The 23,537-nt window shown below is 42.3% G+C and overlaps 1 protein-coding gene across 2 annotated transcripts in view; it reads right to left on the bottom strand.

The window, feature by feature from the left end:
* Positions 1-23,537, bottom strand: part of PLD5 (phospholipase D family member 5) — a 365,515-nt gene that overhangs the window by 222,326 nt on the left and 119,652 nt on the right. The gene's annotated exons all lie outside the window — the stretch shown is intronic.

The following is a 23,537-nucleotide window of genomic DNA, read 5'->3' as shown; positions in this document are numbered from 1 at the left end:
AGCATAAAAGCAAGCCTTAAAAACCCAAACTGTTCACAAGTAACTATGTCTAAGAGCAAATCTCAAGAATATTTTTAAATATATGATAATATCCACCACAGAGCAAAATCTAAATCACAATGTCCAGCATCCAATAAAGAATTTCCAGACATGCAAAGAAACAGAAAACCACAACCCCAAATGAGGAGAAAACTCAGTCAACTGAAATCAACTCAGAAAGGAATTATAGGTGACTGAATTAGTAGACACAGATATTATATCAAATATTAATATATATCATATGTTCAAGAAAATAAGTATGTTAAAGAGAGATAAAGAAGATATAACAAAGGGCACACATCAAAATTCTGGGGATGGGAAATACACTGGATGGGATTGAGAGCATATTAGACACAATACAAAGACAGTTTAATGAAGGCTATGAAGACACAGAGAAAAATATGGAAAAACATGAACAGTGTATCAGTGAGCTATGAGACAACTCAAGTAGCCTAAAATACATGTTCTTGGGGTCTCCAAATGAGAGGAAGATGCAAAAAAATTTTGAAAAATATAAAGGCCAAAAATTACTCAAATTCATTGAAGATATAAAAGTCCACTTCAGAATGATAAAGAGATAAATTCATCAAAAAGACACAACAATAATGAACTTTTATTCACCTAATAAGAAAGCTTCAAAATGCATAAAACAAAGGCTAACAGAACTGTAAAGAGAAATGAACAAATCTTTAACTACTCCATGATGTCAAAACCCTTCTCTCAGTAATTGATAGAATAAATAGGGAAGAATTTTAAACAGAATGAAAATAAAAATACAATATATGAAAATACATGAGATGCAGCAAAAGAAATGCTTTGGGGAAATATAGATCATTAAATGCATGTGTGAAAATAAATAAGGTCTTAAATGATCTAAACTTCTACCTTAAGAATGTAGAAAGAGAAAAGAACAAGTTAAACTCAAAATAGGCAGAGGATGAATAAAGGGCAAAACACAATAAAAGAGAAAACAGAAAACAGTTCCAAAAAAAATCAATGAAATCAAAGTCTGGTACTTTGAAAAGATCAATAAATTGATAAACTATATATAAAGGAAAGACACAATTTGCAAATATCTCTATGAGAGATAGGACATCACCACAGATGATACCAAAAATAAAATGATAAGGGAATAATATGAATAAATTCATGCCAAGAAATTCAGTGTAAATAAAATGGATACATTTTTATAAGATAAAAATTACTAAAGTTCACTCAAGAGGAAATAGATAACCTGAATATATCCTTATATCAATTAAAGAAAATAAATTTTCAGTTAAAAACCTTCCTACAGAGAAAACTCAAGGCTTAAATGGCATCATTGATAAATTATGCCAAACATCTGAGAAATAGTAATAACAATAACACAAAAAAACAAAGACAGGGAAAAACCTCCCAACTCATTCTATGAGATCAACATTACCCTGATACAAAAACCAGACAGAAACTTAAAAAAATGTTTTGTCCTGATCCTTAATAATGCACTATCTAGAAAGTGAAAAATTCACTTTCATGCCTGCTAGAGTTCTCCCAATGGCACTTAAAGGTGTTCCTGTTTGAGGAAATTCCCACTATTTTTACCAGACCAATAATGGTAAATTATCTCTTTAGCAACCTAGGTTGTTCTTTCCCTTTTAAAGATATGCGAATTTATTGTTTGACCACGCGTTTGTTAGTTTTCTACCTTTTGGTCTCTTTCACTAAACTGAGCTCCTTGAATTCTAGGATCTTGTCTAGACCCATAACGCCTGGCATCTTTAAAAAAAAAAATACAGAGGTGCCTGGATAGTTCAGTCCACTGAGCATCCAACTCTTGGTTTCAGCTCAGGTTATGATCTCTGGGTCCTGGAATTGAGCTCTGCGATGGGCTCCGAGCTCAGCAGGGAGTCTGCTTGAGGCTTCTCTCTCTCCCTCTGCCTCTCCCTCTGCTGGCACGGGCGCACGTGCTCTCTTTCTCTCTCTCTCTCAAATAAATAAATCAATCTTTAAAATCAATCAATTAAAAAAACCATAATGCCTGGCAAACATGTTCAATAAATATGTGTTGAATGAGTGATGACTAAGTGAAGAAAGGCAAAAACTGGTAAGGGCTATAAAATCAAAATGATGCTTTTCGTGTTTTACAACCTGGATTATTTATTTCCTACTTATAAGTGTTTCCATTGACTCCCATCACAGAAGCACATTTATTTGTAAATAAAAAACATGCAAAAAATTAAGTACTATAAGCTCAAAATTAGCCTAACAAAGAGGATAACATGCAGAACAGAGAGGATCTTTTCCAAAATAGCAAGAAAGAGAACAAAAGTTCAAGTTTGAATCAACTGAACACAGGAAAGTGCTTCCAATCTTACACAAATTCTTAGAGATAATAAATAAATACCTTATAATAATAATAATAACTCTATAATAGTGCTTAACAAATAAAAGGACCACCAATGGACAAGAAATTGTAAAGATTTACTGTAAATTAGATAAACCGAGGAGATCAAAACCCAAGACACACCTAGAAAAACACAAACTGCTATAAGGGAGAGCTCCAAGTATAGAGGTAACACAGAAAGAACTAGAAGAAACTTTGGAATGACTGACAGTGAGTAGTTGGGATATGTTTCAGAGCAGGTTGGCCAGTCAGTCCTTCCCACTACTGCTTTCTTCTTCCCTCTAGTGCCGAGCACCACATGACAGAAGTGTCACACGCAAGATGAGCCATGAATAGGGCAACATCCTCGGAGAGCTAAGGATCCCCAGGAGGAAACTACCAGCACAGGCAGACCACGCGGCTGGACATCATATGCAGCCCCTCCTATAAAACCTGGAGACAAAACATTGTGCTCAACCAACGCCCATAGACGTGCAGACAGGAACTGCCAAGTACAGAAGTGGACAGGCAATTACATGGCTCCAAGAGTCTGAGGAAAAACCAAACCATGAAAGAGGTACTTAACTCAACCAAGGCAACAAATTCTGGAGAAAATAAAACAACCATACGACTGAGCCTTTAAAAGTAAGAATAAACCAAGTTTTCAGGAAGATGAGGGGTTAAGTTGCACCCCTGAAACATCAGGAGAGATTATTATGAAAGATGAGCAAAAAGAGATCCTGAAAATAATAAACCTCAGCAGATGGGCTGAATATCGAAAGAGACACAGGTGAAGAGCAAATTCACACAATTAAGTCAAAGGATTCTCCCACAATGCAATGCAAAAGAACAATCTCCTAACACCTATTGGAGAAAACTCAAGAGAAACAGAGAACCAATCTAGAAAACCAGTATCTATCAGGTCCCTGTTCCTAAATGAAAGGACTCTAAATAATCAAAGAAATAGAGAAAGAAAAAACTTTAATAGCTAAAAATACATGTCTTCCAAATAAGTACATTTGTTTTGTACCTGCATTTGGTAACAATTCAAAAGATTGATAAGTCTGCTTGGCAAGGACTGGGGAAATGAGTGTTGGTCTGAACAAAATCAGGCAGAGCTTGTCTGGACAGCAGTCTGGCAGTTTTTATCGTGATCTTTATCAGAATTTTAGATGTACATATCCTTTGGCTCCTCAATTTCACTTCCCAATACTCAATTTTGTGGAAATGTTTACTCATGTACACAAAGATGTAAGACTGCAGTGTTGCTGTGGGGGGAAAAATCTAGGAAAAATGATCAAACTATCCATAAACAGAGGAACTGAGTGAGCCAAAAAGAGTCATTCTGCAGAGTATTGTAGCCACTAAAATGTAAATGTTGGAAAAAGAGGGGAAAGACTCAAGGGACTCACCCAAAACTCTTGGCAGTCGTGGTCTGTCAGGAGCGGGGAGGTTTTGTGCCGCTGGATGCATCGCAGTGTTTAAGGTGCTCACGGCTTACTCTGTATTTTTCTATATTATTTAGATATTGCATATGAGCCCTCATATGTAGATATTTCATATTTAGATATTTCATCTAAGCCTTCCTCAGCAATGAGGAAGAAAGCTACCCATTCTTGTCCATTCTTGGACTCTGCCCACCTCAAGGCAGGTCACTGATCCTCAGCTTAGCTTTCCGAAGACACAAGGGGGCATCATCAGCCGCTGCCCGTGGGTAATCTATATTTACTTGAAGTCCCCCTATTATTAAGCAGAGGACAGATATAATCCCAAGTTTCACAAATTGCAGAGGATAACCGGACAATTCTGGAGAATATCTGAACACGGAGAACACCTGGAAACCCTCTAGTTCAACGCCTCATTGTATCATTTTCCAGGTAAGAAAATGCTGGAAGTAAGATGCGATGACCCACTGTGCCCTCGTTTCTCTGCCAGCGTTTGGCTGGTTGAATGACAGACCAGCAATACAAAGAACAAAAGAGTCTGCGAAAGACAAATGACACGAATAAGGCATCCTCGGGCTGTGATTTGAGGGCAGGCATGCCCAGCACACCTGACCGGTGCGGGGGGAGGCGGTGAGGGGAAGGAGGCCCTTGAGAAGTCAGTGAACTTCTTCCATCCCTTTCCTCTTGCCTGCAGTTACTGGTGGCATCAGACAAGAGAAGCAAAGTGTGTTTAATTCGGTTTAAAAACAGGTAAGGAACATCTAACATGTGTTATATGCTATCCCAACACTGGTGATTCAGAAATGAGGCTCTTAAGGAGGTCGCTGCCCTTAAGGACCTCACATTTGAGGGCTGTGGGTGTGTGTTGCAGAGGACGGACAGTGAAGGACAACACAGTGACGTGTGATGATCCGGTGGTACAGAGTGAGGAGGGGCTGGGACAGTGACCATTCCATTGGAGCAGGCTGATCATGGTGTCACCATGTGCCCTGCCGTGCACACCTAATTCCCTAGAATGGGGAAACAGGGATTTCCTCTGCACTCACCAGAAAGTGAAATGAGTTGTTCTGAGCCATAGTGAGTGAACAAGAACACACTGTCAAAGTCAATATAGAGCAGCCGACATGTACCAGTGGAAACGTTGTATTTTCACACTCTCTCTGTGTGCCTCCATTGCAGATAAAGGTGAATGAAAAACGACAACCAATTGTCAGTTGGTCTTTGATAAGGTGAGGGCTATTTTGGTGACTTGTATTCTATACTCTGCTTTTAATGAGCTGAAAAAAGTTTGAATCTTTCAATCTATCAAAATAAATCCAAGCCTTTCCAATTTACTGTTGTAGGAGATTTATTCTGAAGACCACTAGTTAGGATTGTTTTATGTTTCTTGTCTAAATTATTTGTTTCCTGATCACTGTAAAGGATGATACTTCAGTTAGGGGAAAAAAACATGGCAGACAAAACTTAAAAATCTATATTTTATTGGGGCGCCTGGGTGGCTCAGTCGTTACGCATCTGCCTTCGGCTCAGGGCGTGATCCTGGCATTATGGGATCGAGCCCCACATCAGGCTCCTCCGCTGGAAGCCTGCTTCTTCCTCTCCCACTCCCCATGCTTGTGTTCTTTCTCTCGCTGGCTGTCTCTCTCTCTGTCAAATAAATAAATAAAATCTTTAAAAAAATCTGTATTTTATTACTTTATTTTTAAAGATTTTATTTATTTGAAAGGGAGAGAGCAAGTGAGAGCACAACAGCAGGGGGAAGGAGAAGCGGACTTCCCACTGAGCAGGGAGCCCATATGCGGCGCTTGATCCCAGGATGCAGGGATCATGACCTGAGCCAAAGGCAGACGATTAACCAACTGAACCATCCAGGCGCTCCCAACAATCTATATTTTAAACTAAAAAGCAAAGAAAAGTCAGGATTGACTTTGGGTATAACAGTGACAAGATTTATCTTTGGTTCTGCCATTGTTTGGTTTTCCTCTTATTTGAAAAAGGCACACGCACACGCACGCACCGTGCATTCACACAAACATACTTGCACACACATGTATACACACGCACATGCACACACACACATTTATAAAAGGTGTGATTAGGGAAGCTTACAGTGGGATCGGGAGGGAACTTAAAGCCATCTAACCCAACCAGCCACTCAGTGCAAGGATCTCACCTCTGCCCCGCTGACCTACACCACCACCCTCTTCTGCATGGTCCCGTTGAGCTAGCAGAAGCTCGCTACTTAATGAGTCAGCACTAATTTGTTCAAAGTCCTTATTTACATGGGAAGACACCTGAAGAACAGAGGCATATCTTGCACCACCATGACTGAACACCCATCTGGACGGCCCTTTTCCTTCTGACCTGCTCCCTAATTCCCTTGTGGCTCTTCTTCCTGCCCCTCCCCCCAATCCCTCGTCCCTCTCCTTCTTTGTCTCTCGTTTTGGACCTCCTTTGGTCCCTTACCCCTTCGCTGCCTTCCAGCCCTTCCACTGCTCCTGTTCTGTTACGAGTCGGCCAGCACTCCCCGTGCCGCAATGTCCTCCTGGTCTTCTGCTCCCACTCCCAACCACTTCCAAGCTTCTGTGGCCTCATCCCACAGAAAGTCCATCTGTCCTGACTACAAAGGGTTCACAAAAACACAAATGATAATGTCCCAAGGCAACAGCTAAAGAAATGCAGTTTTATAATACAGCCAAGTGAGGTCACTAGTAGTAGAAGGGGGAGGGGTGGGAGTTCAACATTTCAGTAGACATTTTAACAGAATTCAAGTCTTATCTCATTAACAGCATTTGGGAAAAACGCTGCCTACTGCTTTTATATGTGCTGACATGCCCCTTCTCCTCACCATTCATTTATCAACCCCCTTCTTCAAAGATTCAGATAGAAGCTCATCCCAAGCCATGTACAGGGCACAGCTATAATCGCACAGGGCAGGATGCTGTGAGAACACGGCTTTGTGGGGTGGGCAGGGTACAAGAACATCCATGCAAAGCACCATGCCGAGCCCCACAGCAGTCACCCCCTGCAAGGAGGGGACTGTTGACTGTGGTCTCAGGCTGAGAGGGAGCCGAGGGATCTTCCCTTGGCTCATTGAAAGCAACTGCTCTTCAGTCCCTCATGCTCCCGACCACAACATCCTTATCACTCCCTCAAAAGCAAGAGAAACCATCTTCCAGATGCCTAAGCCACAAGATAAAATATTAAAAGATCGTGGAACCAGGAAGAGAAGAGTCACCATGTTTTTCATGTTTCTTCTTTCTTTCCTTAGAGCAACACGCCTTCAGTTTCTCCATTCATCAGAGAGGCCGGCCTGGGTTCTACTTCCTCACCAGGGTTCCATAGACCGGGCAGTAATAATTAGCACCTATTTGCATATGGCCCTACAGTTCAAAGGCACTTTGCATACACATCAGTCATTCCGTTCTCTCTCTCTCTCTTTCTCTTTTTTACCTACCCTCTCTCTTGAAGTCAATGTTTGGAGATGCCTGACCATCCAATCTCCCCTACTGAGCACATCCAGGCCTTTCCCTGAGTCTTCAGGCAGTGGAATCAGGCCTGAGGTTTGTCTCAGGCAGTTTCTGAGCAGAACGAATGGAATCATTTTGGCACATGAATCTCAAGGTGCCTCTGTGTGGTCAAACGTGTGGTCTGCCTAAGTATAAAAACCCCCAGTCTTCTGTGATTCGGGTTGCAGACGAGGAGCTGTGCTATCATTTTCTACATGATCCAAGTAGCCTATCTTATACTGCAAGACATCAATCAGGGATTTCATCAGAGCTTGCCCCACAGACGGAAGGTTTAATACTTTAACAGTAAACACAGCTTCTTCCCACAAAAGCATCTGAGAATGGCTGTCCTTGCCTTTCAGGCTGAGCAACGGAATCTCATGCTCTGGATTAGGGATGTGATCCCAGTCCCAGGACACCTCATATAGGAGGCCTGATATCTTAAAATACAAACAATTGTAAGAGAATATTTTGAAAAATTATATGCCAACAAACTGGACAATCTGGAACAAATGGATAAATTCCTAGAAACATACAAACTACCAAAACTGAAGCAGAAAGAAAGAGAAATTTGAACAGACCCATAACCAGCAAAGAAATTGAATCAGTAATCAAAAATCTCCCAGCACTGGGTGTTATACACAACTAATGAATCATTGAGCCTTACATCAAAAACCGGGGATGTACTGTATGGTGACTAACATAATATAATAAAAAATCATTATAAAAAAAAAAAATCTCCCAACAAACAAAAGTCCAGGGCCAGATGGCCTCCCAGGGAAATTCTACCACCAAACATTTAAAGAAAAGTTAATACCTATTCTTCTCAAACTGTTCCAAAAAAAATAGAAATGGAAGGAAAACTTCCAAACCCATTCTATGAGACCAGAATTACCTTGATTCCAAAACCAGACAAAGGCTCAACTAAAAAGGTAACTTACAGGCCAATATCCCTCATGAATGTGGATGCAAAATTCTCAACAAGATACTAGCAAATAGAATCTAATGGTACATTAAAAGAATTATTCACCACGATCAAGTGGGATATTTCTGGGCTGCAGGGGTGGTTCAATATTTGCAAATTAATCAACATGAAAAACCATATTAATAAAAAAAAGGATAAGAACCATATGATCCTCTCAATAGATGCAGAAAAAACATTTGACAGGGTACAGCATCTATTCTTGATAAAAACCCTCAAAAAAGAGGTATAGATGGAACATACCTCAACATTAGACAGGCCATATACAAAAGACCCACAGCTAATATCACCCTCAATGGGGAAAAACTGAGAGTTTTCCCTCTACTCAAGAACAAGACAGAGATGTCCACTCTCATCTTTACTGTTTAACATAGTGCTGGAAGTCTTACCCTCAGCAATCAAACAAAAAAAGAAACAAAAGGCATCCAAATCATCAAGGGAGAAGTCAAGCTTTCACTATCTGCAGACAACATGATACTCTACGTAGAACACCTAAAAGACTCCACCCAAAAACTTCTAGAACTAATACATTAATTCAGCAAAGTCACAGGATATAAAAATCAATGTACAGAAATCTGATGCATTTCTATACAGAAAAAATGAAGCAGCAGAAAAAGAAACCAAGGAATCAATTCCATTTACAAATGCACCAAAACCATTTAAGATACCTAGGAATAAACCTAGCCAAAGAAGTGAAAGATCTGTACTCTGAAAACTACAGAACACTGATGAAAGAAATTAAAGAGGACACAAAGAAATGGGAAAACATTCCATGTTCATGGATTGGAACAACAAATATTGTGAAAATGTCTATACTACCCAAAGCAATCTACACATTTAATGCAATCCCTATCAAAATACCTATAGCATTTTTCACGGACTTAGAACAAACAATCCCAAAATTTGTATGGAACCACAAATGACTCCAAATAGTCAAAGCAATCCTGAAAAGGAAAAGAAAAGCTGGAGACATCATGATTCCAGACTTCGAACTATATTACAAAGCTGCAGTCATCAAGACAGTATGGTACTGGCACAAAAACAGACACATAGACCAATGGAACAGAATAGAAAACCCAGAAATGGATCCACAACTATATGGTCAACTGATCTTCAACAAAGAAGAAAAGAATATCCAATGGAAAAAAAAAAAGACAGTCTCTTCAATAAATGCTGTTGCGAAAACTGGAGAGCAACATGCATAAGACTGAAACTGGACTGCTTTCTTATACCATGCACAACAATAAATTCAAAATAGATGAAAGGCCCAGATATGAGACAGGAAACCATCAAAATTCTAAGGAGAACACAGGCAGCAACCTCTTTGACCTCGGCCCCAGCAACTTCTTACTAGACACATTGCCGGAGGCAAGGGAAACAAAAGCAAAAATGATCTATTGAGACGTCATTGAGATGAAAACCTTTGCACAGTGAAGGAAACAATCAACAAAACTAAAAGGCAGCCTATGAAATGGGAGAAGATATCTGCAAATGACATATCCAATAAAGGATTAGTAGCCAAAATCTATAAAGAATTTATCAAACTCAACATCCAAAAAACAAATAATCCAGTTAAGAAATGGGCAGAAGACATGAATAGACATTTTGTCAAAGAAGACATCCAGATGGCTAATAGACATATGAAAAAATATCCAACATCACTCATCATCAGGGAAATACAAATCAAAACCACAATGAGATACCACCTCACACCAGGCAGAATGGCTACAATTAACAACACAGGAAACAGATGTTGGGGAGGATGAGGAGAAACGGGAACCCTCTTACATTGTTGGTGGGAATGCAAACTGGTGCAGCCACTCTGGAAAACAGTTTGGAGGTTCCTCAAAAAGTTAAAAATAGAGCTACCCTATGACCCAGCAATTTCACTATCAGATATTTACCTAACGGATACAAAATACAGATTTGAAGAGATACATGCACCCTGATGTTTATAGCAGAATTATCAACAACAGCCAAATTGTGGAAAGAGCCCAAACGTCCATTGACTGATTAATGGATAAAGAAGATGTGGTATGGCTATACAGTGGAATATTACTCACCCATCAAAAAGAATGAAATCTTGCCATTTGCATCAACATATATGGAGCTACAGTGTATTATGCTAAGTGAAATAAGTCAAAGACAAATACCCTATGATTTCACTCATATTTTGAATCTAAGAAACAAAACAGATGAACATAGGGGAAGGGAAAAAAAGAGAGAGGGAAGCAAACCATAACAGACTCTTAACTATAGAGAACAAACTGAGGGCTGCTGGAGGGGAGGTGGGCAGGGGCTGGGTAAATGGGTGATGGGCAGTAAGAAGGGCACTTGTGATGAGCACTGAGTATTATATGTAAGTGATGAGTCACTAACTTCTACTCTTGAAACCAATATTACATTATATGTTAACTAATTAGAATTTAAATAAAAATTTGAAAAGAAAAAAATTTTTGTAACTAAAAAAAAAAGGCTCTTGCCTCTACAAAAAAAAAAAAAGGAGGCCTGTTATCTTGGGAACAGGGGAGAGACTTGGTAAATAAACAACTAGATGAATAACTCAACAAAAAACAAAAGGAATAACCAAAAAATGACTTGAATGGTCATTTCTCCAAAGATGACATACAAATGGTACTCAACGTCACTAGGGAAATGCAAGTCAAAACCACAAAGAGTTATGACCTCACACTCATTAGGATGGCTAGCATGAAAAAATGAAAAAAAGAGAAAAAAAACCCAGGTTGTTGGCGAGAATGTGGAGAAATTGGAATCCTAGTACATTACCAGTAGTGAGGTAAAATGGTGCAGCCACTGTGGAAAATGGTATTTCGGTGCCTTAAAAAATTAACAAAAGAATCACCAAATGATCCAGCAATTCTTCTTCTAGCCATATATCCAAGAGAATGGGAAGCTGGGATTCCAGCAGAGGTGTACACACCCATTTTCTTCACAGCACTGTTTACTAGAGTCAAGAGGTGGAAATCACCCAAATCAATGGATGAATGGATAAACAAAATGCGTATTTGGATATACCCATCCAATGGAATATTAGTTAGTCTGTAAAAGGACAAGAATTCTGACATGCTATAACACGAATGACCCCTAACGGCATTATGCTGAGTGAAATAGGCCAGTCACAAGACATATACGGTACGATTCCACTTACATGACGTACCTAGGGTAGCCAAATTCACAGACGGAAGGCAGAAGCAGGTTGGCAGGCCCAGTGGAAGGGAGATGGGGAGCTACTGTTTAATGGGTGCAGAGTTCCAGTTTTGCAAGATGAAAAGGGTCCTACGTATGGTTGCACAGCAGCCATGTGAGTAAACTTAATACCACTGAACTGTATGCTTAAAAATGGTGAAAATGGTAAATGTGATGTCTGTTTTACCACAGTAAATATTGTGTAAAAAGGCGAACCCAACAATCAACAGCAACGGCCGAGTTTGGCCTTTATCAGGTGTCCCTCCCTACTGGGTCTCTCCTAAGTGTCCAAGCCCTTTCCTTGGCCCCTGGCTCCGTCTGGTCTCACTCTTGGGTCTGCCACACCCAGAACTTTCCTCCACAATCCAAGAAGTCAATGCCTGTTGATTTAGACGGTATTCCCTGCGTCTCAGCCCAGGAGATAACTAGCTACGTGGCTCACCAGCCCAGGAGACGGAGAGCTGAGAAGCAACGTCTCCCACGCCAGCTAAGAGCACCAAACGCTTCTCTTCTGCCACTGTGTGTGCAGTTTACTGAGGTCACCCGTCCGCACAGGGTCCAGCTCCCGGACGCAATCTGCATTCTTGCCCATTACCTGCCCACCCGCTCTCCTAGAATAGACTGAGTGCCCTCCCCTTCCTTCTCGGCCGAGTCCCCTCTGCACGTACCCGGCCTCAGCCCCTCTCAAATCAATCTCAGCTTATTCCCCTAATGTCAAGGGACTGTGCAAACAAAGCCGTGTGTGGGCTTGCACAGGGAGGGAGATGGGGGTCCGGGCAGCCATTGCGAAGGTATCAGGTGCTGATGAAGACGGGAAAATGCTTCCAAAACACATAATGACACACACTTCACATCGGAGGCCAGCAAAGCTCTCATTGTTTGTTTTTGTTTCTTACCTTTATAAAAGCAATTTTTTCAGTTTTATAATGTTTTAGATCAAATAGAAGCACATCTATGTCCACCTGCTTTGTAGCTGCTATTTCTCTTCTGTCTGCTTTTTAACAGTTATATTATTTCTATGGTAAGTTCACGGAGTGTGCGTGTCCCCTTCTGCTTCCTGCTGCCCTTCCCCTCCACGTGTTCCTGCAAAAGGCCGAGACCCCTTCATTCTGCTCTGTTGGTTGCCGCAAACACCTTCTTTTACTCTGTCACCCAACTTAACCTTGTAGCACATCCAGCTTGTCATCAATTCGCAACGAAACCCACAAATAAAGCCACGCGACTACACGAATGGTTGTTGGTAAGTCTACGCAGCACACCTCATCTCCTATGTGTGGCTCTCAGGGGACCCTTTAGAACACTGGGGCTTGCTGGAATCTGCAGCAAACCGACAGGATGACATTCCTAGGCAAAAAAGGAATCAAAGCTAATATTTACTGATGTTCCTCACTATTCCAAATATGGTGCAGAGTGAAATGGTCATGTGTATTTTAAGATAATACTTGAGTCTATTAAGAAATTCCTTACTCCCAATGGGTATGCCCTCAAGCCCCTGGGAATGTGCTCTTCTCTGCCTCTGGAGTTTTCCAGGGGAAAGCCTTCATCTACTCAGCACCTCAGCAAGGCCACTGTCATCATCACAGGTTAGGAGATGAATAAGAGATGAGTAGTTTGCCTGGAGACCAGCGTCTGGTAAGGGGCAGAAGTTGAATGCAATGAACATAGCAAGTTTACCGCACCATAAGCAAGCAGCCATATCCTCAGATAATACTTAAGGGCTGTAGGGAATCTCCTCCCCAAATTCCCTTCCTGGAAGTTTCTCTCTCCCTCTCTGCTTTGTCCTACCACCCAGAGCCCCACACCAGCCTGTGCATTTCTTCATCCAAGTTCTAAGCAGCTTGAGAAAGCCCAGCTATCTTTCGAACAATTTCAATCTTTAGTGCTTCATTTTCAAACTTCATTACACCTGCATTCAAAATCCCTTGGGGACCATCCCCTGGGAAATCTTTTAAATCAACCCATTTCTGTCCTTCTGTTATCTGATATCCCAAGACATTTATCAATCAAAGTTCTTAATAAAAATCCAGTTGGCATCATCACATGCGGCCAAGGGCCTGTGTTCCTGCTGCATTCTACATCTCCATGGCTTTGCTTTATTTGCAACACAAATTACACGCTATGGCCTTGTGATGAGTCAAGTGCTTGTTTGGTGCAAATGCCTTCCTTCTGTACTGAACTCCAGGTACACAGGGACTGGAGAACAAGCCTTCCCCTAGAGGGAACAGTACAACCAGGCTCACCCCTGCCAAAGCTCGCTGCTGTGTATGAATCTGCACAAAAAGAGGGGGGATAAAAGAACTAAAAACAATGAGAGAGAAAGTTTTTGTCTGTTGCCAAATGTGTCAAGCAACAAGACCAGATGTCCCTGGGGATTCTGAGGACGCGATGAAAATAACAATTTTTTTTTCTGCAGTGTGATTGTTTTAAAATGTACCTGGGATTTGTCTTTGCCAGGTATAGTGAGGTGACAGACAAGGAGACAAGTACCTTGAAATTAGAGTTTCTTGCTTACAATTGCCCAGAGGAGGGACATGCTATTTTGAATTTTCTGTATTTTATGATGTTGTCACATATTAGGGGCTTTGCTAATCCCATAGAGACTGCCTCTCGTAGAGCTAGTTCATTTCTAGAGACAGCACGCAGGGTCACGTGGGGAGGCACCAGGGCCATTCAGGGCGCAGAAGGACTGACGGCAGAGCACAGGCCAGAGCCTCTCCTGGGCCAGACAGGGTAGGTGAGTTTGACAAGGACTGGACAGTTAGGGTTGGATAGCTTGAGTCATTTCGGTGGGCTCTGGGCTACAGGGATTGGCCACCAGTTGTCTGTCCCTGGCCCTGGGGTGATTTAGGGCAGGAGAAATACTGGCTCGGTTTGTGAGAGTTACATCCAGGAGGTAGGTAATTGAGGGTTTGGGGCTTTGGATCGGTTGGTTCACATATGAAAGTCATGCCTACAGACAAGGTGTTTGCTATCTCTAGAGCTGACCTAGCCCTACGAGAGGCAGTCTCTCCGGGATCAGCAAGGCCCCTAATATGTGTCAGCATCATAAAATACAGAAAATTAAAAAAAAATAATGCTACAATACAGTAGCCTATCTACTGAATTCAACCCAGAAATAATATAAACCCAAACTAATCTATCCCAGTGAGTCCACGGTCCCATGGGTTGTGGCCTGTGCATCCACAGCACACACCCACACCCACACCCACCAGGATACTATATCTTTTTTTTTTTTTTTTTAAGTAGGCTCCATGCCCAGCATGGAGTCCTATGCAAGGCTTGAACTCATGACCCTGAGATCAAGACCTGAGCCAAGATCAAGAGTTGGATGCTTAACCCACTGAGCCCCCAGACCCCCAGGATACTATATCTTAATAAGCCAAAAGCTGTGTCTTATTAACATGGAAAACCACACCGGCATTGGAATTCAACTGACATAGAATGATATCATTCTCTCTTCCATATTTATGATGACATGACCAAGGCCAGAGGTGTGAATTATATATTATCTTGTTTAACCACAAAACACTCTATATTATTTGATATGCTCTTTTTAACATTGAGTGGCTCACTCATTAATAAAAATTAGGATTTTTTCCATAATGATATTATATTGAAAAATAACTATTTAAATGAAGGAAAGGCTCTCCTTAGAACTGATATTAAAACGACTAGCCTACTTTTGGACAGTGGAGACTGGGCTGTGTCTATGGCTGGTATAAGATTCACAAAGGGTAACTCATAGGAGGGAGCCTCTCCTCCAAAGCCCAGGTCCAGGGAAGGGTTCTCGCAGTGGACACCAAGACTTCCAATGACGTTATCTGTCACTTTATAGTAAGCGCTGAAGTCCTTAGATAAGAACTTACAGCAGAAAGGAACAATAAGGGGCACCTGGGTGGCACAGCGGTTAAGCGTCTGCCTTCGGCTCAGGGCGTGATCCCAGCATTATGGGATCGAGCCCCACATCAGGCTCCTCCACTATGAGCCTGCTTCTTCCTCTCCCACTCCCCCTGCTTGTGTTCCCTCTCTCCCTGGCTGTCTCTATCTGTCGAATAAATAAATAAAATCTTTAAAAAAAAAAAAGGAACAATAAAAGAATGAATGAAATGTATTTTGGTCTACACCCGATCCCCATGCGAAAATGAATCAAGTCATACATCGTGGATCATATGACACAGAAACACTTCAGCGTGAAGGTTTTGCACTAGCTTGACTGCCTGATGATCAAAACACAGGGCTGAACAAAATACATTCATGAAACAAGTATCTACATAGAGCCTAATCACCAATATCCTATCCAGTGAAGACTGAGTATCACACAAGACAGATGTGGTTTCTCCACCTGGAGCTTCTATTCTAACAGAAGAGGCAAATGATAAATGGGGGAAAAATAAGCTAAGTCATGTGCGATGTTGAAAATGAACAGACTGACATGGGGGTGACAGGGGTTGGCAGTTCAGATGATGGGAGATGAGGCAGATGCCCTTGAAGAAGTGACATTTAATCTAAGAATTGAAGAGACCGACCGAGAGAAGTCAGGAGGAGGAGTCGGGGGAATGGGGACAGCAGGCGCTGCCTGGTACTTTCTGTTGCTTTAGACAGAAATGCAATTGGTAAGAACGCAGGAGACAAGAAGGAAGCAGGGGCAAACCATAAGGGCCTTGTAAACCAGGGCTGATGACACGCATTTTGTTCTCAGTGAAACAGAAAAACACGGAAGGATTTAAGGCAGGAACCTGGCATGATGTAATTGGACTTATTTTCATTCTGAACCATTTGACAATAGGTTGCAAACATGATGTCTTCTTGCCCTTGAGTGGTTAAAAAAAGAAAAAAAAAGAACATTCTCCTATACAATCATAGTTCATAGCCATAGCACAACTGTCAAAATCAGAAAATTAACACTGCTATGGTATTACCCAACAATCCACAGAACCCTTTCAAATTTTGCCAACTTATCACAAGTGGATTCAATCCAGGACCGTGTGCCGTCCTAGATGTCATATGTCCCCAGTCTCCTTTGACCTAGAACAGTTCCTCAGCACTTCCTTGACTTTCATAACCTTGTTATTTTTTTTAAAGATTTTATTTATTTATTTGAGAGAGAGAGAGATCATGAGCAGGGGGAGAGGCAAAAGGAGAGGGAGAAGCAGGCTCCCGGCTGAGCAAGGAGCCCGATGCGGGACAGGATTCCAGGACCCTGAGATCATGACCTGAGCTGAAGCCAGACGTTTAACTGACTGAGCCATCCAGGCGCCCCATCCTTGTTCTTTCTGAAGGTTATGGGCCAGCTATTTACTAGAACATTCCTCAATATGGGTCTGCCTCACGTTTCCCAATGAGTAGATTCCTAGGGCAGGAATAGCATATCAGAATATCAGAAGGGATGCTGAGTCCTCATTGTATTCTATCAACAGGTGCCCAATTTTGAGTTGCCCCATTACTCAGGGTGCTTACTTTGGTCACTTGATCATGGTGGTACCCACCAAGTGTCTCCGCTATAAAGTCACCGCTTCCCTGTTGTAACTAACAAGTCTCTGACAGGGGTAATCTTTGAGACTCTGCAAGTATCCTGCTCTTCAGCAAACTTCACCTGCTAGTTTTAGCAGCCATCAGTAACTCTGGCCTGAAGCAACTATTACTATGATGGTGGCCAAATGGTGGTTTCCTTTGACATTTCTTAGTTGGCACCATACTGAAAGGAAGAACTTTCTCTTCTTCATTCATTTATTGATTTACCTATGTTAGCACAGACTCGAAGATTCCTATTTTTTTCAATGTGTTATAACTGCTTCTTTTACTACTTATTTTAATGCTTAAATTCTACCAGCTATGGCTACAGGGAGCACCTCCGAGCCAGTGTCTTCATTCCCATCCATGTCCCCATTTATATGTGAGAGCTTCCCTGATTCATTACACAACGAAATGTTCCAGGCACACCTGTACTAGCTCTGCCTCTACGCTAGAATCAGGCTTTCCCCAAAGGATTCCTATTTTCTTTTAGGAGAGAACACTATTTAGAAACCAAGATCTAAGCGCTAAGCATGCTCACTGTTACTGAAGTATTACTGAAGTATTACTTCTCCCAGACCCTCCCTACAACGAAGCTAGGAAACACCACACACACCCACACACTCTATCTTCACATCGATCTCTCTCTATAAAAAATCTGACTTCACTCCAACACCTAAAATGTCAATCCACATCCCAGATTTATTCTCAGTTTTCCCTTTTATACTTGTAACCCCTTCGCTCACAGTGAGAAACCTGGTTCCCAGTATCTTCAATACATTGACAGTATTTGTTCAATTCCCCATGGGTAACCAATAGCGCAGCCCTGCCAGACCACCGCCCCCCTGACCTCTTCCTCGCTTAGCATCAGACCTGCTGTGTTCTCCTAAAAGCATTTAAGGGAGGCAAAAATGGAGGCTACTCTTCAAAACTATTTCTATGGCTCCTGTTGGAGAATAGATGTTAGGAGGGAACGAGTACAATCAGGGAGAACAGTCCAGAGGCCATCTCTTCACCAATTTAGGCAAGAGACAAATGACTTAAGAAGATAAAAATAAGTGGAAGAATCCACAGCATGTGTGGGAGTTGGAGCTGGGCAAGCGGGTGACGAGTGGGCTGCTATGGGTGGGGTGTGAGGAGAGAGGAGGAAGCTGGGTGGTGCCCAGGGTTTGATTTGAGCAACCAATGGTGAGGACTTTCAGATGGAAGAAAACACAAGGGCAGAAGAGATTTGTAGAGCACTGGAAGTTATCAAGAGTCCTATGTTGGAATTTTAATGGAAGGTTCCTGTTAATACCCAAGGGGCAGTGCCAAGTATGGCAGCTGAATGTAAGAAGAGTCTGGAGCTCAGAGGAGGGGTCGGGCCTGAAGATGCAAGGATTCACACCCACAGCACTGATGGTGGTATTCAATACCACAGGGCTAAATGAGATCACCAAAAATAAAGAGGGAGCCCGAGGCCAAGCCCTAAAGCTGAGAGTCTGTCTGGGGAGGATGAGTCAGTGATGAAGACAGAAGGGGAGCTGTGAGACAGTGTGTAATCAGGAAACATGGTGTTCTGGAAACCAAGAAAAGAAAATGTTTCAAGTGGGAGGGAACACCTGACTGTGTCGAAAGTTGCTGACCTGCCCAGAGAGGCACCCACTGGGCTTGGCTCATGGAAGTCGCTGGTGGACCCAGACAAAAGCACTCCTTACTGTGGGGAGGATGGCTGGCAGGTGCTAGAAAGGGAACAGAACGGATGTCTTTCTGGCCATGTGGAGAACTAGTTATCAGGAGCAAACTTCCCCCATAGGAAACATACAAAAGGGTCAATAAAATATTTTTTAATGTTTGTGTCTTCATATTAAAATAGATACAATTCATCAACGGGAAAATAAAATAATTATGTGTATTTCACCAAAGTAAATACTGATGTTTATTCGTTACGTTCAAATACACTTTACACCTGTTGCGTAAAATCTCTCTGAGGACTGATAGGTTTCTAGCAAAATACGTACAGGCGTGACATCGTTCCCCTGAGGTCTGAAGTGAGAGCTGAGGGCACAGCTGGCTTCTTCGGAGAAGTTGTGACGGCAGAGAGACAAACGTCGCGGTCTCCCAGATCTGGGCCTAGCGCATCGCCTGCTCGCACCTGCTTCTCCAGAGCCTTGCAGCTTCAGGAATCAGCAGTTCTCTCCGTCAGGAGTCCCACGTCGCTATCTTGGGTTCTCTCTTGCCACTTGTTAGCAAGCTCTTCTCAGGTTCTCCCTTCACTAATTCTCCTTTTTCAAGCCATTTGTATCTTCAGGAAGTGGCTCTAGGTTCTGCCTGCTTATCTCCCTGTTCCTTGTTTTTCATTTACTTGTGTCATTTACTTGTTTCCCCCATCTTTTCCTTTTCAAGGGGTTCTGTTTTCACCAAGGTCTATTTTTACGATTTTTTTTCTCTGTTTGTTGTTTATTTTTTTCTGTTCGTTACTGTTCCGGAAGCTTCTGCCTCTGCTTTTGTCTCGTTTTATCTTTAAATGGAGCTGTCTGCTCCCATTTCCAGAAATGCACAATCGGCTAACAACTTTCCCCTTCCTTGCAGCATTTTGGGCATCCGCAGGAGGGCAAAATCCTGCCAAGACTAAAACACTCAAGATTCTTGAATTTGAAGATATTGTTTTCATGCTTTGCATAATCTTAAATGCACAACACAGAAAGATTTCGTTGCCCTTCTAAACACGGCTCTGCCCTCGGGGCCCACGGAATGGCCAGGCTTTGTAAAAAGACCCACTGTGTTTTTCTGAGGTTTCTTCCGTGTAACGTTTTGGTCTGCCTGTTTGTTAAAACACAAGAAAACTGGTGCATGCCTCTTCCTGGAAGGTAAAAATCCCAAACCGTGGCTTCCACTCTCATACGGACCTGTGCAGCCACACAGGTGTATGACAAAAGCATTTGCGGGACGCTTGGGTGGCTCAGTCGATTGAGAATCCGACTCTTGATTTCGGTTCAGGTCATGATCTCAGGGTCGTGGGATCGAGCCCTTCATCGGGCTCCAGGCTCAGCTGGTGGTCTGCTTAAGATTCTTTTCCGGTCTCCCTCTGCCCTCCCTCAACTCTTGCTCTCTCTAAATACATAAATACACACATACGTACAAAAAATAAAATCTTTTTTAAAAAGACATTTGCACTGCTAGTGGGATCCACTGCAAAACTTGATTTGCTTTAGGAATGGCTATTTCTGGAGCCACCACAACAGTAACCTTTAAAATTTCACATTGTGAGTTCTAGAATCTGTTTGCATTTCATATCATCTTGACAATCCTTCCAGGTTTTCCAGAGTCTTTCCACAACAGTCCCACCAGTCACAAGCACCGAATGATAACAAAATGAGTTTTTGGGTTCTGAATTTGAAGAAAAGCCACATTATGTTCTCTTCTCCCCCACATACCGGGTAGTAAGGGAGGAACTACCGGGGGTGAGTGACTGCAGCCCCCTTCTCCACGCAGTGGTCCAGAGTGGGTCCCAGATACTCCATTCCTGGGTGCTGAGTAGCTGGGGAAAGACTGCTCCCTTCGCTTCAGCAAAATCTCCAGAATGGTACTTACATCAGGTTCCAAGTTCATGTCCAAAAGTCTTCTTGCTTCATCAAACACCAGGACATCAAAGGATTTCATCCACTGGCTAAATCCTACCGCTCATTCTTCCTTCAGAACATGCCCTCTGAGCAGTTTGAAGTTTTACCTTATTGGTTTACTCCCCTGTGTTCTGCCCAGGATCCCTGCCTCCTGTAGAAATCTAAGCAAACAGAACCAATTGTCTGTCTGAAGAGCCAATTTCCTTATTGGTATGATAATTTTGGCTATATCCTATTTTTTTAACATTCCTTTTCTTAAAAGAATTTCCAGGTTGGAAATAAAAAAAATGTGAGTTACCCTTTGAATCAGAAGTACCTTGTGCCTTCCAAAAAGAAACAGCACACACAAAGATTTTTCTTACGGGGTTCTTTGTAATAGTAAAATACTGAGGAAAAAATACCTATCAGCAGGGGACCAATAGAACAAAGGATGACACACTCACACATGTGATGCTATTCAGCTTGAGAAAGAGAAAGCCTTCTCTGTACTGATTTGAAAAGATCTCCAGGATATAATATATACCGTGGGGGGGAAAAGCAATGGGCTGACAGTACATATGATATGTTGCCTTTTGTGTGTAAGAAGAAGGGAATGATGGATAGAGGCATAATATCGTATGAGAATTCTGGAACTATCTCATATATGTTGTAAGATAAAGCAAATCAGGATACATGTTAATTTTTTATAAAGATTTTATTCGTTTATCTGAGAGAGAGTGCAGGGACACATGCGTGTGCAAGCAGAGGGAGAGGGAAAGAAGCTCAAGCAGACTCCTGGCTGAGTGTGGAGCCAGACGCAGGGATTCTGGGATCATGACCTGAGCTGAAACCAAGAGTCGGACACTTAACCGATTGTGTCACCCAAGCACCCCCATATTAATTTTATTAAGAACCAAGATTTTAGAGGTAAGAGAAAAGAAGTATAAAACCAAGTAAATTAAGAAAAATTTTTATCATGTTAAATGTAAAATGGACTACTTCAATGAACTCCTGAGTCTTAAACACATACGTCCTGGCTTTATCCAGCAAAAGGGCCTAAAACAAATGCATCCCATTATTCCCTGGACAACTGGCTGATTTCTGGTCTGAGACGGAAAAGAATAAGGTGAGCATCGGTCACACTTTGCCAAAGCAAGGAAACCACCAAGGACCACTGAGGACAGGACTAACAGACCCAAGAATATTCTCTTTGTTGGTTGGTTTGGTTTGCCATTTTCTTCCTCAAGAACATTCTTCAAGGGGTTTCCACTGACCAAATTCGATTGAGCTCAAAAAATAGTAATCATTATAGCTTATTGCAAAACACTGACAAAATTTTTGAAATCTACAAGTCCAGTAGTAATAAAGAAACAGAGGGAGGAAAAAAAACTAATTTTCCACCACTGACTGTAATTATTACATAGATTCCTTATTCCATAAACTGATAGTTAAAGGAAAAGTGTGCATTGACCCTAACTCCTCAGAATGGACTTAGAGGAAATTCTTCTATGTCCAGATGGTGAGCGGAAGCTTTTAACAGCCACACTCCCTCTGAAGGAGCAAGGGAAGGGTGTATCCAGGCCACTTACCTCGGCTCATCGAAGACCATCTCCTCCCCTGTGTCTCCTCACGACGTCTTTCCCCGTGTGCACACCTGTCTCTCTGTCCAAACATCCCTTCGTAGAAGGACGCCCATCAGACTGGATCAGGGCCCACTCTAGTGACCTCATTGTAACTTGATTACTTCCGTATCGACCCCATCTCCAAATAAGGCATATCCTGAAGTACTTGGGTTTAGTACTCCAACGTAGCTTCTTATTTTTTTGGGGGGGAGACACAATTCAACCCAAAAAGCCACCTTAGGGGTTAAGTTGATTGCTCATTTTAAAGGGAAAGCTATACCTTTATAATAAAAAGACCTGGTGGGGCACCTTGGTGGGGCACCTTGGTGGGGCACCTCGGTTAAGCGTCTGCCTTCGGCTCAGGTCTGGATCCTGGGGTCCTGGGATCGAGCTCCACATTGGGCTCCTTGCCTGGCAGGGAGACTGCTTCTCCCTCTGCCTTTGCCCCTCCCCCTGCTCGTGCTCTCTCTCTCTCTGTCTCTCAAATAAATAAATAAATAAATAAATAAAATCTTCTAAAAAACCCAAAAAATGACTTGGTCATTACAAGCTTCACCAAGTGACCCCCACCATCATCCTAACGGTGGGATAAGCTGGCCACCCCCACCTAATGCGATACACTGGGAAGCACACTGAAGTCTGCTGGCCAGGGGTGTCTACCCTGAGCCCGAGCCAGCCCTCGGACCTACTTCAGTTTATAGCAGGGAGAAACAAGGCAAATGGTATTCACAGCATCGCTTGGTCATATGCGGACAGATTCAGAATACGAAACATTCAACAGTACATCTGACCTAAAAAGAAATGTGTCAGGACTTGTCTAGAATACGGTAGGACAAGAAGACATATTGATAGGAAGGAATACATGGTCCTTGACTGGGTATCTGCTAGAGAAAAAAAAAAAAACCCTCTAAAATACAGTTTGGAGACAACTGAGACGTGAGTGTAGACTGACTACAGAGAAGCAGGGGGCTGGGGGCTGTGTGCTTCCCGATGAGACAGAACAGATACGGGCCCGTGCTGCATAAAGAGTTCCTCACTCTTCAGGGAAGTGGTTTGAAGTGACAGCCACATGCTGTCTGCAGTGTATTTTCAAATGGGTCCGGTTAACCTAATTTGTCCACAGTGGAAGAGGTTGTTACACCAGTTCCTTACTCTGAAAAATGATAACCCGAGGGGAAAAATTAAGCGTTTACCCTGACTTTTCAGGAGGGACGGTCATATTCACAGCAGATGGAGCAAACCTTAACAAATACTGAATTTAGGTAATGTGTAGACAAGT

The sequence above is a fragment of the Ursus americanus genome, chromosome 2 (genome assembly GCF_024610735.1).
Source record: "Ursus americanus isolate L20-20 chromosome 2, mUrsAme1.1.p, whole genome shotgun sequence".
Lineage (NCBI taxonomy): Eukaryota > Metazoa > Chordata > Mammalia > Carnivora > Ursidae > Ursus > Ursus americanus.
Note: the sequence above shows the minus strand (reverse complement) of the source record. Positions and strands in the feature narration are given on the sequence as shown.